At 45.2% G+C, this 16,125-nt stretch overlaps 1 protein-coding gene across 2 annotated transcripts in view; it reads right to left on the bottom strand.

Annotated features, from left to right (window-relative positions):
• Positions 1-12,148: 12,148 nt before the first annotated feature.
• UBE2G1 (ubiquitin conjugating enzyme E2 G1) overlaps positions 12,149-16,125 on the bottom strand; it is a 126,891-nt gene continuing 122,914 nt past the window's right edge. For both annotated transcript variants that reach the window (XM_030185871.1, XM_030185870.1), the window contains exon 6: positions 12,149-13,255. The gene's annotated coding sequence lies outside the window, so the exon portion shown is untranslated. The remainder of the gene's footprint in view (positions 13,256-16,125) is intronic.

The raw sequence follows: 16,125 nt of genomic DNA, 5'->3' as shown, positions 1-16,125 counted from the left end.
GTGGTAGTGTGAGGATATCAAGGCAGAAAAACAATGCGACAAGGTAGTGGCTATTGCCCAAAGAAATCTAGGTTCCATACAGAGAGGCATAAGCAGGTACTGATGCCGCTGTAAAGCCATTTGTGAGATCACACTGGAGCATTGTGTCCAGTTTGGCGGACATATCGCTACAAGGACAAAAACTTAAGGTGGTTCACATAAACATAGTACACAGTTTGTACTATAAGACCTAGGCACAGGAGATACCTAAATAGAGAATGGAAGCACAACATGGCTGTTGAGGTGTTACGTAGGGCAAGAGTAGTGGGAACTAAGGTCAAAGCCAGACAGACTTCTATAGTCTGTGTCCTGCAACTGGCAAACGACAGTAATCACTTTGGCACATATTGTGCAGCTCAGTGGGGATGAGAAGATATTGTGATTGGCAAGTTAATACTGTCAGCAATACTAGGGATGATATATACTACTTATCATTGCTATAGCATGGCTAGATGTACATAGCGCTGGACACTTGAACACGAAGAGACAGTCCCTGCTCAAAAGAGCTTACAATCTAATCAGGACAAATAAGGGACAAGAGAATTAATAAGACGGGAAAGATAAAACATACATGAGTCCTGTACAAGTGAATAGAGATTAGGAGTTAAAAGCAACATAAAAAACGTGGCCTTTTAGCCTAGATTTGAAGACGACCAGAGATGGAGCTTGACGTACTGGCTCAGGAAGCCTATTCCAGGCATATGGTGCAGCAAGATAAAAGGAACGGAGTCTGGAGTTGGCAGTAGAAGGGTACAGATAAGAGAGATTTACCCAATGAACGGAGTTCCTGGGGAGGAGTGTAGGGAGAGATAAGAAGTACTGAGGAGCTGCAGAGTAAATGCACTTGTAAGTCAATAAGAGGAGTTTGAATTGCATGCTTAAGTAGAGGGGTGTGGTAGCCGTGTTAGTCCACTCTTAAGGTTATCAATAGAAATCAAACAAAATAAAACATGGAAAAGAAAATAAGATGATACCTTTTTTTATTGGACATAACTTAATACATTTCTTGATTAGCTTTCGAAGGTTGCCCTTCTTCCTCAGATCGGAAATAAGCAAATGTGGTAGCAGATAGTATATATTCACTTATATATACTATCTACTACCACATTTGCTTATTTCCGACCTGACGAAGGGCAACCTTCGAAAGCTAATCAAGCATTGCATGCTGAAACAGATAGGGAGCCAATGAAGTGACTTGAGGAGAGGGCTAATATGGGCATAGCAACACTGGCGGAATAGAAGTCATGCAGCAGAATTTTGAACAGATTGAAGGGGAGAAAGATGGCTTAGTGGGAGACCTGTGAGAAGCAAGTTGCAATAGTCTAAGCAAGAGGTGATAAGAGTGTGGATAAGGGTTTTGGTAGTGTGCTCAGAAAGGAAAGGACAAATTTTGGTGATATTAGAGACAAAGGAGCCGGCTATGTGGTGCTTGAGCACCCCCAATACTGAGAAAATTCCTTGTACATGTCCAGGGAGTGGTTATTTCCACTGGGCTTAGCACCCCTGATAATTTTGAAAAGTTGGCTCTCATCCTGAAGAAACTTCAAACTGCCCAAAACACGGCAGTCGTGATTTGGTATGTCGTGATTTGAGAAACCCCAGGTTACATGTACAATCTGATTGACCTTTCAGCTAGAAACGGCTCTAAATCCTCTCGAACCTATCTCAACTTACATCTTCCCAATTGCAAAGGACTTAAGTACAAAACATATTAGGCATCCAACTTCTCCGTTATAGGCAGCCAACTCGGCACGCCTTACCAAGATCCATTCGAATAGTCACTGATCATCTACCCTTCCGGAAGTTACTAAAAACTTACCTTTTCGAGCAAGCCTACACAAATGACCCAACAAACTATGAGTCCATCTGCGCTACCCTGATCAGACTATGAAGACTGAACCTGGAATATGCTTCCCTATTTAGTCCTAAGTACATCCATATTCCTACCCCTCCCTACTTTCTCCCACACTTAACAACATGCTAATCCCAATACACACCCTCCTCCCACTCCCCTACCTCTACCATCCTCCTCCCTTACCTACCCTCATCTAAACGATCACCTCTTTTATCTACTATATTACAGCCATATCCTTTCTATGTCACTTTGTAAACCTGATATTCTATGTAAGCCGCATTGAACCTGCTAATAAGTGGGAAAACACGGGGTATAAGTGTTACAAATAAATAAATGATATAGAGAAATGATTATAATCTCCATTATGTTTGGCCATCTATATAGTTGGCCTGGTGGAGACTTAACAACTACCCCAATATTCATCAGGTGGCAGGCAACGCAGTTAGCTGCTGCTAGCAGTGCTGACCCTGGATATTCAATGCCGGTCCATATCCGGTGACTGGACCGTGCAACTTAACTGGCTAAGCAAATATTCAGCACTAGCTAGTTAATAGCAGTTAAAGATAAGCTGCTTAAATAACAGGTCTATTTTTAACCGCTCAAATTAGCTGACTAAAACACATATTTAGACCTAAACCAGGGAAGATGCTTGGCTAGCTGCTAATCGCTAATATTCAGCAGAGATAACCGGCAATCTCACGCTGAATATTAGCACTTACTGGCTACAAGCTCTTTAACCAGCCAAGATCCATTCCTGGCTGGTTAAATAGCACTAAATATCAGGCCCCTAGTGTTCAAACATGGATGGCTGGGACAGCTCCGTATATTGTTGAGCAGAATAGATGGGCCATGCAAGTCTTAGGAAGTTTGAACATGCTGCTCTAGTGTCAGATTTAAGATTAATTACTAAAAACCTCTACTTTGCCACATGAAAGGTAATTTTCAAATAAATTTCTGCAGGTAAAATCATGCTTTACACTCAGAAATGGGATTTGGAAAACTGTCCACCTCATGTAACAGATAGAAATTACATGGACAGAGCCTGTATATAGGTACCAAGTTTACCCTCTATTTAAAGAGACATTCCTATGAGCAGGCATGGGTTTGTATCCCATGGCAGGATTTTTCATAAAAGTTTTAAATTGCAACCCCAGTGTATTCTGCAAATAGGAAGAGAGACAGGACAATTAATTATTCACAAAGGGTGTCATTCATGGATATATTAACAATATGCTTAGGGATGGTTTCCTCTCTAATCTTTGATGACCCAAGGTAAAATTATGTATAATCATACCTGATAATTTTCTTTCCATTAATCATAGCTGATCAATCCATAGACTGGTGGGTTGTGTCCATCTACCAGCAGGTGGAGATAGAGAGCAAACTTTTGCCTCCCTATATGTGGTCATGTGCTGCCAGAAACTCCTCAGTATGTCGATATCAAAGCTCCATCCGCAGGACTCAGCACTTAGAGAATTACACCCACGAAGGGACACTCTGCCCAGCTCACCACCGCCGAAACGGGGGAGGGGAATTAACCCAGCTCATCCCCACACAAGTGGGGGAGGGGAATCCGTCCAGCTCATCCCCGCGGAGCGGGGGAGGGACACCACACCCGCCGATGCGGGGGGATCTGGCTTATCCTGCAACCGCAACCGCGGGAGGAGCTGACTGACCCTAACACCGCCGAAGCGGGAGGGTACAAAGCTGCCCTACAGCCGCACGAAGCGGGAGGGAGTGCCGGCAGAATTTTAAGTCTCAATCCAGCCCCGTAAAACGGAGGGGAGAGGAATGCAGCAGCTCACTGTAACACAAACTCGTCTTAACTCTTGAAGAATCCAAGTGAAAAAACTTGAACACGAAGTCTTTCTGAAGTAACTGAAGACTAAACTTGAACCTGAAATGCAACCAGAATAAAAACAGTACAGATATCTGGGAGGGGCTATGGATTGATCAGCTATGATTAATGGAAAGAAAATTATCAGGTATGATTATACATAATTTTACCTTCCATATCATCAAGCTGATCAATCCATAGACTGGTGGGATGTACCGAAGCAGTACTCACCCAGGGCGGGACATTGAAATCCCTGACCTCAACACTGAAGCTCCAAACCGGGCCTCTGCCCGTGCAGCCACAGTCAAACGGTAATGCTTGGAGAATGTATGAGCCGAAGCCCAAGTTGCCGCCTTGCATATCTCTTCCAAGGAGACGGATCCGGCCTCTGCCATCGAGGCCGCATGAGCTCTCGTGGAGTGAGCCTTCAGCTGGATAGGCGGCACCTTCCCCGCGGCCACATAAGCCGCTGCAATGGCTTCCTTGACCCATCTTGCCACTGTAGGCTTAGCAGCCTGCAGACCCTTACGAGGACCTGCAAACAGGACAAACAGATGATCCGATTTCCGGAAATCATTGGTCACTTCCAAGTATCTGATGATGACTCGTCTCACATCCAGATATTTAAGAGCAGAGTACTCCTCTGGGTAGTCCTCCCTACGAAAGGAAGGGAGACAGAGCTGCTGATTCACATGGAAGCGAGAAACAATCTTGGGCAGGAAGGAAGGCACTGTGCGAATAGTCACTCCTGCCTCAGTGAACTGCAGAAAAGGCTCTCGACATGAGAGCGCCTGGAGCTCGGAAACTCTTCTGGCTGAAGTGATAGCCACCAAAAAGACTGCTTTCAACGTCAGGTCTTTCAGAGATGCCCTCGACAAGGGTTCAAAAGGCAGCTTCTGCAATGCTCTTAGTACCAGGTTGAGATTCCACGCAGGCACCACTGAGTGCAGAGGAGGGCGCAGGTGATTAACTCCCTTGAGAAAGCGCACCACATCTGGCTGCGAAGCCAGGGAAGCACCCTTCAGGCGGCCCCTGAAGCAAGCCAGAGCCGCTACCTGGACTTTAAGGGAACTGAGCGACAGGCCTTTCTCCAGACCTTCTTGCAGGAACGCCAACACTGAAGCAATTGGAGCAGTGAAGGGAGAAAGTGAGCCTGCTTCACTCCACGCTGCAAAGATACGCCAAACCCTGGCGTAAGCAGTAGAAGTAGAGCGCTTCCTCGCTCTCAGCATAGTGGCGATGACCTTGTCTGAGAAGCCCTTCTTCCTCAGACGCTGCCGCTCAATAGCCAGGCCGTAAGACCAAAGGGGGAGGGATCCTCCATCACCACGGGACCCTGATGTAACAGGCCCTGCTCCACTGGCAGCCGCAGAGGATCGTCGACTGAGAGCCTGATCAAGTCCGCATATCAGGGACGCCTGGGCCAATCCGGACCCACCAGGATTACCCTGCCGGGATGCTTTGCCACCCGGTCTAGCACCCTGCCCAACATGGGCCAGGGCGGGAACACATAGAGAAGCTCTTGTGTCGGCCACTGTTGGAGAAGAGCATCTACTCCCAGGGATCAAGGGTCCCGTCCTCTGCTGAAAAAGCGCGGCACTTGGCAATTGGCCGATGACGCCATCAGATCTAGGCTCGGCTGGCCCCAGCGCTTCGTGATGTCCAAGAACGCCTGAGCAGATAGCTGCCACTCTCCGGGCTCCAAGGTATGGCGACTCAGAAAGTCCGCCTTGACATTCATGACTCCGGCAATGTGGGCCGCTGAAAGCTGCTCCAGGTTCGCTTCCGCCCACTGGCAAAGATTCATAGCCTCCTTGGCTAGAGGGGCGCTCTTGGTACCTTCCTGGCGGTTGACATAGGCCACAGCCATGGCATTGTCCGACAGGACCCGTACAGGCTTCAACACCAGTACCGGGATGAACTCCAAAAGCGCCAACCGAATGGCTCTGAGTTCCAGGAGGTTGATAGACCACTTTGCCTCTGCAGGAGACCAGAGCCCCTGCACTGTCCTTCCCAAGCAGTGGGCTCCCCAGCCCGACGAGGCGTCCGTCGTGACGACAATCCACTCTGGGGTCACCAGAGGCATTCCCGCAGACAACTTGTCTGTCTGCATCCACCAGCTCAGCGCCTTGCGCACTGCTGGGTCCAAGGGAAGGCGCACAGCATAATCCTCCGACATCGGAGTCCAGCGCTGCAGCAAAGAGTGTTGAAGTGGTCTCATATGAGCCCTGGCCCAGGGCACAACTTCCATCGTGGCCGTCATAGAGCCCAACAGCTGCACATAGTCCCAAGCCCGAAGGGGAGAGGCTACTAGGAACTGGTCCACCTGAGCCTGAAGTTTGACAATCCGATTGTCTGGCAGGAACACTCTGCCCACTTGGGTGTCAAATCGAACTCCCAGGTACTCCAGGGACTGAGTCGGGCGCAGCTGGCTCTTCTCCCAGTTGATGATCCATCCCAGGGAGCTCAAAAGAGCAACTACCCGGTCCACAGCTTTGCCGCACTCTGCATAAGAGGGGGCTCGGATCAACCAGTCATCCAGATAAGGATGGACTTGTACCCCTTCCTTTCGTAGGAAGGCCGCGATGACCACCATTACTTTGGAAAAGGTCCGCGGAGCAGTAGCCAACCCGAAAGGGAGGGCTCTGAACTGGAAGTGTCGGCCCAGGACTGCAAAACGCAGAAAGCGTTGATGAGGAGGCCAGATGGGAATATGCAGGTACGCTTCCTTGCTGTCCAAGGATGCCAGGAACTCTCCTGCCTTCACTGCCGCTATAACAGAGCGGAGAGTCTCCATGCGAAAGTGCCGCACTTTCAAGGCCCGATTGACCCCTTTGAGGTTGAGGATAGGCCGGACAGAACCTCCTTTCTTTGGTACCACAAAGTAAATGGAGTAACGTCCCTTGCCAAGCTGACTTTCTGGCACCGGAACGACCGCGCCCAGGCGGATCAGATTGTCCAAGGTCTGCTGCACTGCCACAGCTTTGACCGGAGACTTGCAGGGAGAGAGTACAAACCCGGCTTTTAAGGGTCGGCAGAACTCTAGTTTGTAGCCGTCTCTGATGACTTCCAGCACCCATGCGTCTGAAGTTATTGTGGTCCACTCGCCCAGAAACGAGGACAGCCGTCCTCCAATCTGCACTGGGGCGTGGACCAAGACCCCGTCATTGGGTACGAGACCCTGGGGGAGGACTGGAGGGAGCACCTCCGGGACGGCGGTCTCTGCGAAAGGAATGCTGCTTGGGGGAGAAATTCCTCGTGAAGGAAGAGGGGGCAGAGGAACCCGACTTGCCCGGGCGGTACCGACGGGCTTCCTGCAACCGTCCTCTGGAGGTACCGGGACGAGTACTAGCCCGAGCCCTGACCTCTGGTAATTTCTTGCCCTTAGACGTGCCGAGATCGGTCACGATTTTGTCCAGCTCGACCCCAAAGAGCAGCTTGCCTTTAAAAGGCAACCTAGCCAGGCGGGATTTAGAGGCGTGGTCAGCAGACCAATGTTTCAGCCAAAGCCACCGCCGCGCAGAGATTGTCTGAGCCAAGCCTTTTGCTGAGGCCCTCAAGACATCATACAGCAAGTCTGCCAAATAGGCTAAGCCCGATTCCAGGGCCGGCCAATCAGCCCTCAAGGAATGATCCGAGGGGGAAGCCCGCTGCACCATAGTCAGGCACGCCCTGGCCACATAGGAGCCGCAAACTGAGGCCTGCAAACTTAAAGCAGCCGCCTCAAAGGACGACCTTAAGGCCGCCTCCAATCTTCTGTCTTGGGCGTCCTTTAGGGCCGTGTCACCTTCCACCGGCAACGCCGTTTTCTTAGTCACCGCAGTGATTAAAGAATCCACGGTAGGCCACAGATAGGCCTCACGTTCACTCACAGCCAAAGGATAGAGGCGGGACATAGCCCTAGCCACTTTAAGGCTCGCTTCTGGGACATCCCATTGAGCCGAAATTAAGGTGTGCATGGCATCATGCACGTGGAAGGTTCTAGGCAGGCGCTTCGTCCCCAGCATAATGGCAGAGCCAACAGGGGCTGAGGGAGAGACGTCCTCCGGAGAGGAAATCTTCAAAGTGTCCATGGCCTGTAACAACAGGTTGGGCAAATCCTCTGGGCTAAAAAGCCGCGCTGCAGAGGGGTCATCCGCTCCATCCGAGCGGGGATCCGTCTCCTCCAAGGAATCCGCAAAGGACCGTTGGGAGACCTCAGACACGCTGCCCTCATCTACATCGGAGGAGACAAATTCCTCCAAGGCCTGGGAATCAACCCGAGGGCGTTTACCTCTGGGAACCTCAACCTCTTTACCAGACGAGGGAGCAGGGGCAGCGTTGTGCATGAGGAAGGCCTGATGCAGCAGCAAAACAAACTCGGGGGAGAAACCCCCCAGACTGTGCACTTCCGCAGCCTGGGCAACAGCCCTAGACGCACCCTCAACCGGCGCTCGCAATAGCGGGGGAGAGACATGCTGCGCATCCAAAATGGCGTCCAGCGCGAAACTCCGCGAAGGAGCCGCGCGGGAAGAACGGCTCTTAACTTTAGCCGCTTCTGTGCCGTCGCCCAAATTAAGGGCGTTCATGGCATTAATGTCTCCAACCTCAAGGGCGGCCCAAGAAGAAGCCGTCCGAGCCGCGTGGCCGGCCAAGATGGCGGAGGCGAGGAGCGGGGGATGGGCGTTTATGGCGGGAAAAACCGCCACGCCGGAGGAAGGACCGGGACATTCATCGGTCACGAAACTGTCACCCAACAAGGGCGAATCAGGCTTTAAGACCCCCGCATCCCCTCTAGAAGCGCTCAAGCGACCCGGGGAGCGACCCTTTGCGCCCTCGCCCTCCGACGCCATATGCCACGAGGAGAAGAATCGGGGAACCCCCAGCCCGCTATAAAAAGGTAAAAATTACCTGCTGTCCGCTCCGAGTTGTAACGACCTGGTGTCCCAGTGAGTAGCTGCAATAGATGCTTAAATAAACGTCGAAATAAACGCCTTTAAGGACGTTCAAAATTTTTTTTTTTTTTTTTTTTTAACGGAGCCAGCGGGAGGGGGGAGAAAAGGAGGGACCTGGCACCACCAGGTTTGCACTTGCTCAAAAGAGCCCTCAACCCCAGGCACTCAACAAAACCTAAAAATTAGGCTTGGAGGCCTAGCCAGAGCTGCTGCTGTGTGTGACCACCACCTGCTGAGATAGAGAACATACTGAGGAGTTTCCGGCAGCACATGACCACATATAGGGAGGCAAAAGTTTGCTCTCTATCTCCACCTGCTGGTAGATGGACACAACCCACCAGTCTATGGATTGATCAGCTTGATGATATGGAAGCAAGCTATTGATCACCCTCTTGAAAAAGGGATGCTTACCGCTAAGTAAATGAGTACCATAGTTGTGAGGACCTCCCTATCTTGAAGTGCAAGAACAGGCAGTTAGAAAGGTCTTGGAAGAAATATTATGCACTTGTACACTTATAACTATTCTCCCTTATTTTATATTATGCAGTACAACTAGCAAATTCAAATATGTGTCAGGAGTTGATTCACTTGGTAATTATTTATTATTATTATTTATTGCATTTGTATCCCACATTCCCCTATCTATTTGCAGGCTCAATGTGGCTTACATAGATTTGATAACATTGTCATAACAGGTTATCGGATACAATTAGTAATGTGTAGTGCTTAGGAAGGGGTGAGGGAAGAGAGTTGTTAGGGTAATTATAGGAGGTGTGCACTCATAGTTGAGTGGACTTAGTGAGGTTATAAGTTCTCATTGTAGGCCTTGTTGAAGAAGAATGTTTTCAGAGATTTCAGAAAGATAGATGTTTCTTTGATTGCTTTTAGGTCTGTAGGTAATGCATTCCATATCTGCGTGCTCTTGTAAGAGAAGGTAGTGGCGTTCATCATATTGTATTTAAGTCCTTTGCGGCTGGGGTAGTGCAGGTTGAGAAATTTATGGGACGATCTTGTGGCGTTTCTGGGAGGTAGGTCTACGAGGTTTAGCATGTAGATTGGGGCGTCTGCATGAATAATTTTGTGTACCAACGTGCAGATCTTGAACGCAATGCATTCCTTTAGTGGAAGCCAGTGAAGTTTCTCTCTTAGTGGTTTTGCGCTTAAAACATTAAAAAAATATTCTTTGACTAAGGCTCACATATGTTCAGATTGGTCAAGGGCTGATAACCTTATAGCCTACTTTAGCATGAAAAAAGTCTACATCAAGGAGGGATGAGCCTGAAGTTACCCTTGTTTGTTGTACTACCTTCCAGTCATCAAGAAATGAGTTTTGCAATCAGCTTAAGTGCAAGTTGCCAATGTTAGCAACACAAGAATTTTCTCCAGTATTGGATATTAGCAAGATGAATCTTCTTGCTAAAATGAACTAGCAGCTCTCCTCCTGCTGTACTTTCTGCTAAGCTTATCAAGAAAGGAATAGATTTTTTGGTGATTTGTTGGCAACTTTAAGCAAAGTTTTCTTTTAGTGAAAGATCAGTTCCAACATGCTTGAAAGAAGTTGTGATTTAGCCATTTATAAAGAGAGAGGTGTGGTAGCCGTGTTAGTCCACGCTTAAAGGTTATCAATAGAAATCAAACAAAATAAAACATGGAAAAGAAAATAAGATGATACCTTTTTTATTGGACATAACTTAATACATTTCTTGATCAAGAAATGTATTATGTCCAATAAAAAAAGGTATCTTATTTTCTTTTCCATGTTTTATTTTGTTTGATTTCTATTGATAGCCATTTATAAAGAAATCAAACTTGGATGTTGTTAACAGTAACTTTAGACCAATATCTTACCCTTTTTGAGTGAAGTGATTGTCAAGCAAGATCTTGCTCAATTAGGTGATTTAGAAGAGGTAAAGGTGCTGGCAGCAGGCTATTCTGGGTTCCTTACTGGACAGTATACAATCAGCACGGCTCTATATGATAAATACCCTTCCAAAGGGGGCTAGACAATGGCTATGATTGTATTTCTTTAAATGTTATCTGCTGCATTTCACAGTTGACTGAGATTTTGTTAACTAGGTGAGGCACACTAGGTGTTGGTTCATAGTGCTCTTTCTTGGTTCCCTTTTTTTTTTTTGTGGGACTTTCAAGCAGGTTGTTGGGTAACACCTTATTCTGCGCTCTGGGTCCTGCAGTGGGCAGTGCAAGGCTCCATACTTTCCCATATCTTGTTTAATATCTCCAGCTTTTAGCTCAGCTTCTTGAATAGAGCAGGATTAATTCTGCAATGAATGCAAATTCATCTCTTCTGTGTTTTGGATAACTGCAGGGATAACACTGCTGCTGCTTTGAATGGGTAGATGCTGGCATTAAGAGTGAAAATTGGTTAACAAATAAAACAAACTAAATTGTGAAAAGGCAGAAATGTTACAGTTGAAAAATGTATGTACTTCAACTGAACTGAAATTGTACTAATATAGTTAGTACTAAATTTCAAGCTTGGTCATGATTAGGCCCAGTAACTTGGAATTCATTGCCATCTGAATTAAAATTGACCAGAATGGATTAGCTTTCTCTGTTTTCTTCAGCAAAGATGTAGTGGAAGACTTTTTTTTTATTTTATTACACAGTATGGTAAGTGTTGTCTTCCATTAAATGCATGTAAGATGTTGTGAATCAACTTGCAACCTTGAAAGGGGCAGGTGATTCAAAAATCTAAAATTCAGAAGTGTATATTCTAAACCAGAAAATCTCAGGTAAAAATCTGAGTGCAAGTTTTGGCTAGGATAATTGAAGTCTGCAGCAAAGCATATTACAACTGCATATCGACCCCCTGACCCCAGAACAGGTACACTAAACTGTCCTGTTATTGTTCTACCTTAAATCTTGGAATTTAACCATTTTTATGAAAAAGAGTCAACCTAAGGTGATGAGTGAATTACACTCACCCCTAGAGGTAATCTCATGTACCATGAAGTCTTGGCTATGCAAGAATTCCAGTTCTGGTATCAATTTAAGGAACTTTATGAACCTACTTTTCTTTTCATGATTTGAACTGGCTGTCTACCCAGTTCATAGTCATTATCAACCTGAACTAAATTTGAACCGATGACTTAGCAGTGAAAGGCTCTATAAATGTGTACCAATTCACTACATTCAGCTTCTGATGGGAAAACAAATTTTCAACATACCACCAACTGCATTCTGAAAGCACTTCTACAATTTCCTCTAGTCTAGCAAAGCAATTTAAAAAGTATACAGATAGATTCAAAATCTTTTATGCAGACTGACAACCAATAATTCCTCCGTTATCAGACTGCCACAAATGACATCAAGCATATGTCATTTATATTAAGGAGCTGTTCCAGGACTACATAAGAAACTTGCAAAATTTAACCCAGAAAGCTTATTACAAGTTTATACTACTGAAATTACTGCAATGAATAGAAAGAAAAGTTGAGTTTAGGTTTGAAAACAGACACACAATATTGGAAAAAATTATATTTTGGAAGAACTCACTACAGGTGACAGAATTCCAAAATCAAAAATTACATGAAAATATACATCGCAATTTTCTTTGTACATCATGTGAGGAAAAACTGTAGTAGCATTAAAATAAGTGATAAATGGAGGGCGAGACAAAAGGGAGAACCCCCCCCCCCCCCCAGCATTTTCAATACCAAGCCCTGAATTTACTCATTTGAAAACCTACAGCTGTGCATGCTTTGTATATTCAACACCAGGCAAAGAGTAAGAGACAAAAGGGAGAGTAGGAAATAAGATCACATTAAATTTTGAATTCTTCTGCCAACTGGCCAAGAACTAAATGCTGGTCAGACTATTAAAGCAGGTTCCTAGGGTGCTCTCTGCAGCCAAAAGTTATTGCTACAGTCAAGCACAAAGACATGTGCAATCTATTGTAATTGTTACAAAGCACCTTGCAATATTAATTCCAAGTTCATCCATAAAGTAGCTGCTGACAATTTCCTGAATACTTCTTTGGGGGGGGGGGGGGGGGGGGGGGAAGTATGGGGCAGTGTTTTTCAGGAAGGAAAAAAGGGCAGTGTTCATTCCCAAACCCAAAATACTTTTAAATAAATTTTTTAAAAATGAAACCTTAAATTTTTGCTACAGGAAAATAAAGTAGAAACTTTAATCTTACTTGATTTAAATTGAACATGCGGTATGACATTTTTAAATAACTGATAAAGAACTTAACAGGGAAAGAAAAAAAAACTACTAAAATTTTTTTTTGAGAATTTACACGATTCTTATCTAACTACAAGAAAGCATCATTTGGAACAATGGGAATTTGTGAAGGTACATCATGAACAGTATATATATTATCCAGATCATGTTGTGCTATGTACAGGTCTTTACAATTCTTCCTGAAGGTAAGCAGTTCATTAGAATTTGAAATGCGTAATTTTGTTTTTAAGTTGGCACTTTGTTAGGCTCTTGTCAGCATTGATAACTGGCATGTTTTATTGCAGCCCAGTGCCAGCCAGTGTTTGCCAACTTGTTGCAACTTAAGTCCAGCAAAAAGGTGGGTAGAGTGCAGGAAAAACAGTGCCATGTTTCTCAATTGGAGACCTACAAAAAAAAAGAAGAGACATTAAATCTACCAAGCAATTTATTCATAATGTAAATGCTTCAAATAGTTCAAATAGGGAATGTTTATTTTTTAAACCAATGGTAGGCTAAATGCATGATCAATCCACAGTACAGCATTGTAACGGGCTCAAAGAAAGCCCCCAAATGTTCTTAACAAGACTGTGGGTTAAAAATGATTCAGGACCACAGTGCTAAGCGGTAAACAAAGTAGATTTAGTACCGAGATGTACCTGCCGATTTCCATCAACCAAGATGGCATACTTTTTAGTTACATAGGGGCTCATTTTCAAAGCACTCAGACACAAAGTTCCCTAGGTTACTATTAGGCATATTTTCAAAGCACTTAGCCTTCCAAAGTTCCATAGAAACCTATGGAACTTTGGAAGGCTAAGTGCTTTGAAAATATGCCTATATGTAACTAAGTCTAAGTGCTTTGAAAATGCCTCCTAGTAACACAGCAAATGACTGCAGATTGCTACTTGCTGCTCTGTACAGGTTAAATCCCTTAATGCCCTTGTTTGATGTTATACCTGCTGCTCCATTACTACTTTATTATTTCCCCCCCAATATAAGGTAAGTATCATTTAGCAATTCAAAGAGAATTATTGTCTTCAGATCACTTCTTTTAAACAAATGCCAAATACTGCAAATCTATTAAGGGTAAATACACATTTCAATGGTCTGAAGTTGAATATACTGGACACTGGAAAAATTTATAGGTTGTGTAGTACTACTACTACTACTACTTAACATTTCTATAGCGCTACTAGGGTTACGCAGCGCTGTACAATTTACACAATGAATATTGACATGATTCCTGTACTGGTGACAAACTGGTCTTCAGTGAAAGCAAAAGGTCCACAGCAGCATTTTACTTAAAAATTACAAATCTTTGCAATCCATCTTCTGAGTCAGTAGTTCTGAGCTTTAATGAAAACAAAGTCACAAACTACTCACTACAATGTTGATGAGCAAGGCCATTAATTCTAAAACTTTAATATTGCATTAAAGTCCCCCATGCTTCTGAACAGTTTGTGGTTTGAGCCTTGCACCAAAAATATTAGCTAATATTAGCATTAACATCTTTGTTGAAGAGACATTCATGAATTTGAATTCTGACTATCCTATAGCAGTGGCATAGCCACAGGTGGGCCTGGGTGGGCCGGGGCCCATCCACTTAGGGCTCAGGCCCACCCAACAGCAGCACATATTTAGTGCTAGGTAGTGGGGATCCCAAGCTTCGTCAGCTGAAGACCTTCCCCTGATGGTGCTGAAAACACTGCTTTCCACTTTAGCAGTCTAAGCTTCCTAAGCTGCTGATACTGGCCTCATTGCATTGGGGGGGGGGGAGGGGGGGGGGAGAGAACACTTGGTGTCCACCCACTTCTTGACTAAACCCACCAAAATCTGCTGTCTGGCTACGCCCTTGTCCTATAGTATGTACATTTTCTCGCCCCCCCCCCCCCCCCCACCCCCAAATACAGACTGTTCAGACAGTATTTACTAAGGTGGGACACTGTATACTATCCTGGGCATTCATCTACCATCTTCATGGCCAAAGAAACAGACACCATGAACTCAGGCTCCTACGCGTATATAAAGACCTCCTTGCTGGGTGATTCGCAAAGTTGTTTATGCACGAACTTTAATGATTAGATATCCCAAATCCCAGGCATGCATCTCTGATGTTCAACTTTTTGACATTTAAATCCCTTCGGCAATAAACAAAACCCCCAGTACAGCATATGCATGTTCTATTTTAAATTTAATTATTAGTTTCCTTTGATTTGTACACTTAACATGTTAAAGAGCACTAAGGAAGCTGAAGAGTCTTTGATGTGGTTTAGTTATTGACCAATTACCATATAGGTACACAAATAGCTAAAGCTGGTCCTAGTTTCCTCTGGCCATCCAGCACATAGCTCGAGTGCCAAGATATTCAGAACTTGTAAGAATTAGCAGATCTGTCGTTACAGAGCATGGGGTGCATTGAGGACATCTAGGCTGTTGATAGAGAACATATGTATCTACAGTAGGCCTTAAATTCACTGAGCATCTTTTGCAGGAACAAATGAGGTTGCTTTGGTAAAGGGAGCAAACAGAGAAAACTGATTATCATACTATGACCCAAGGTGATGCTATGAAAAGCTAAATGGTCAACCAGTGAGGAGGGAGATCTCTCAACTGAGAAGCAAGAACATGTTCGTGCTGTATCTGCACCAACTGTGCAAAATGAATCTTGCACTGAGGCAGTCTGTTTCTAATCTGCACAGAGAGGAAATCATGATGACTACACAAAGACTCTTGTCAGTGACATGGTCTTGCCCGAGTCTCTGCTGGAGATTCCTGTGTAGATCTGTACTGTGGTGGCTGCTATTCCAGTGCTTTGGAACTTGAGGATGCCTTCACCTTATCTGCTCTTTGGGTCTGGAAACTTCTAAGGTTTGTGCCAATTTGGGGGATCCTTGATGCTACTCCTTGGGAGTAAAAGTTATTGTGAAAGGAGACAGACAACTTCTGCTGAGCAAGTGTCATTCTCCTGGCTTCTATACAGTCAGGAGTTTCTTCTCTATGTTCAGGCTCAGAGACCTCCTGCCACAAAGCTTGGAGTCGGTCCTATTCATCATCTGAGCCCACACTAATTAAGAACCTGGAGTTGGTACTGAAGTTCTGGTCTAGTTTTGTTTTTGTGTCAGTCTGGCAGAGTATTTAAAAAACAAACAAACCAAAAATCACAAACTGAGGGACTGGGGAGACTGCCGATTTTAAAACTGGGGACTTAGTTCTAAGCTTTTGGAGAGCACCTGGTGAGATCACCCCACTTGTATGAACAACTTAATCCTGCTTGT

Source organism: Microcaecilia unicolor, chromosome 13 (assembly GCF_901765095.1).
Source record: "Microcaecilia unicolor chromosome 13, aMicUni1.1, whole genome shotgun sequence".
In the NCBI taxonomy this organism is placed as follows: domain Eukaryota; kingdom Metazoa; phylum Chordata; class Amphibia; order Gymnophiona; family Siphonopidae; genus Microcaecilia; species Microcaecilia unicolor.
Note: the sequence above shows the minus strand (reverse complement) of the source record. Positions and strands in the feature narration are given on the sequence as shown.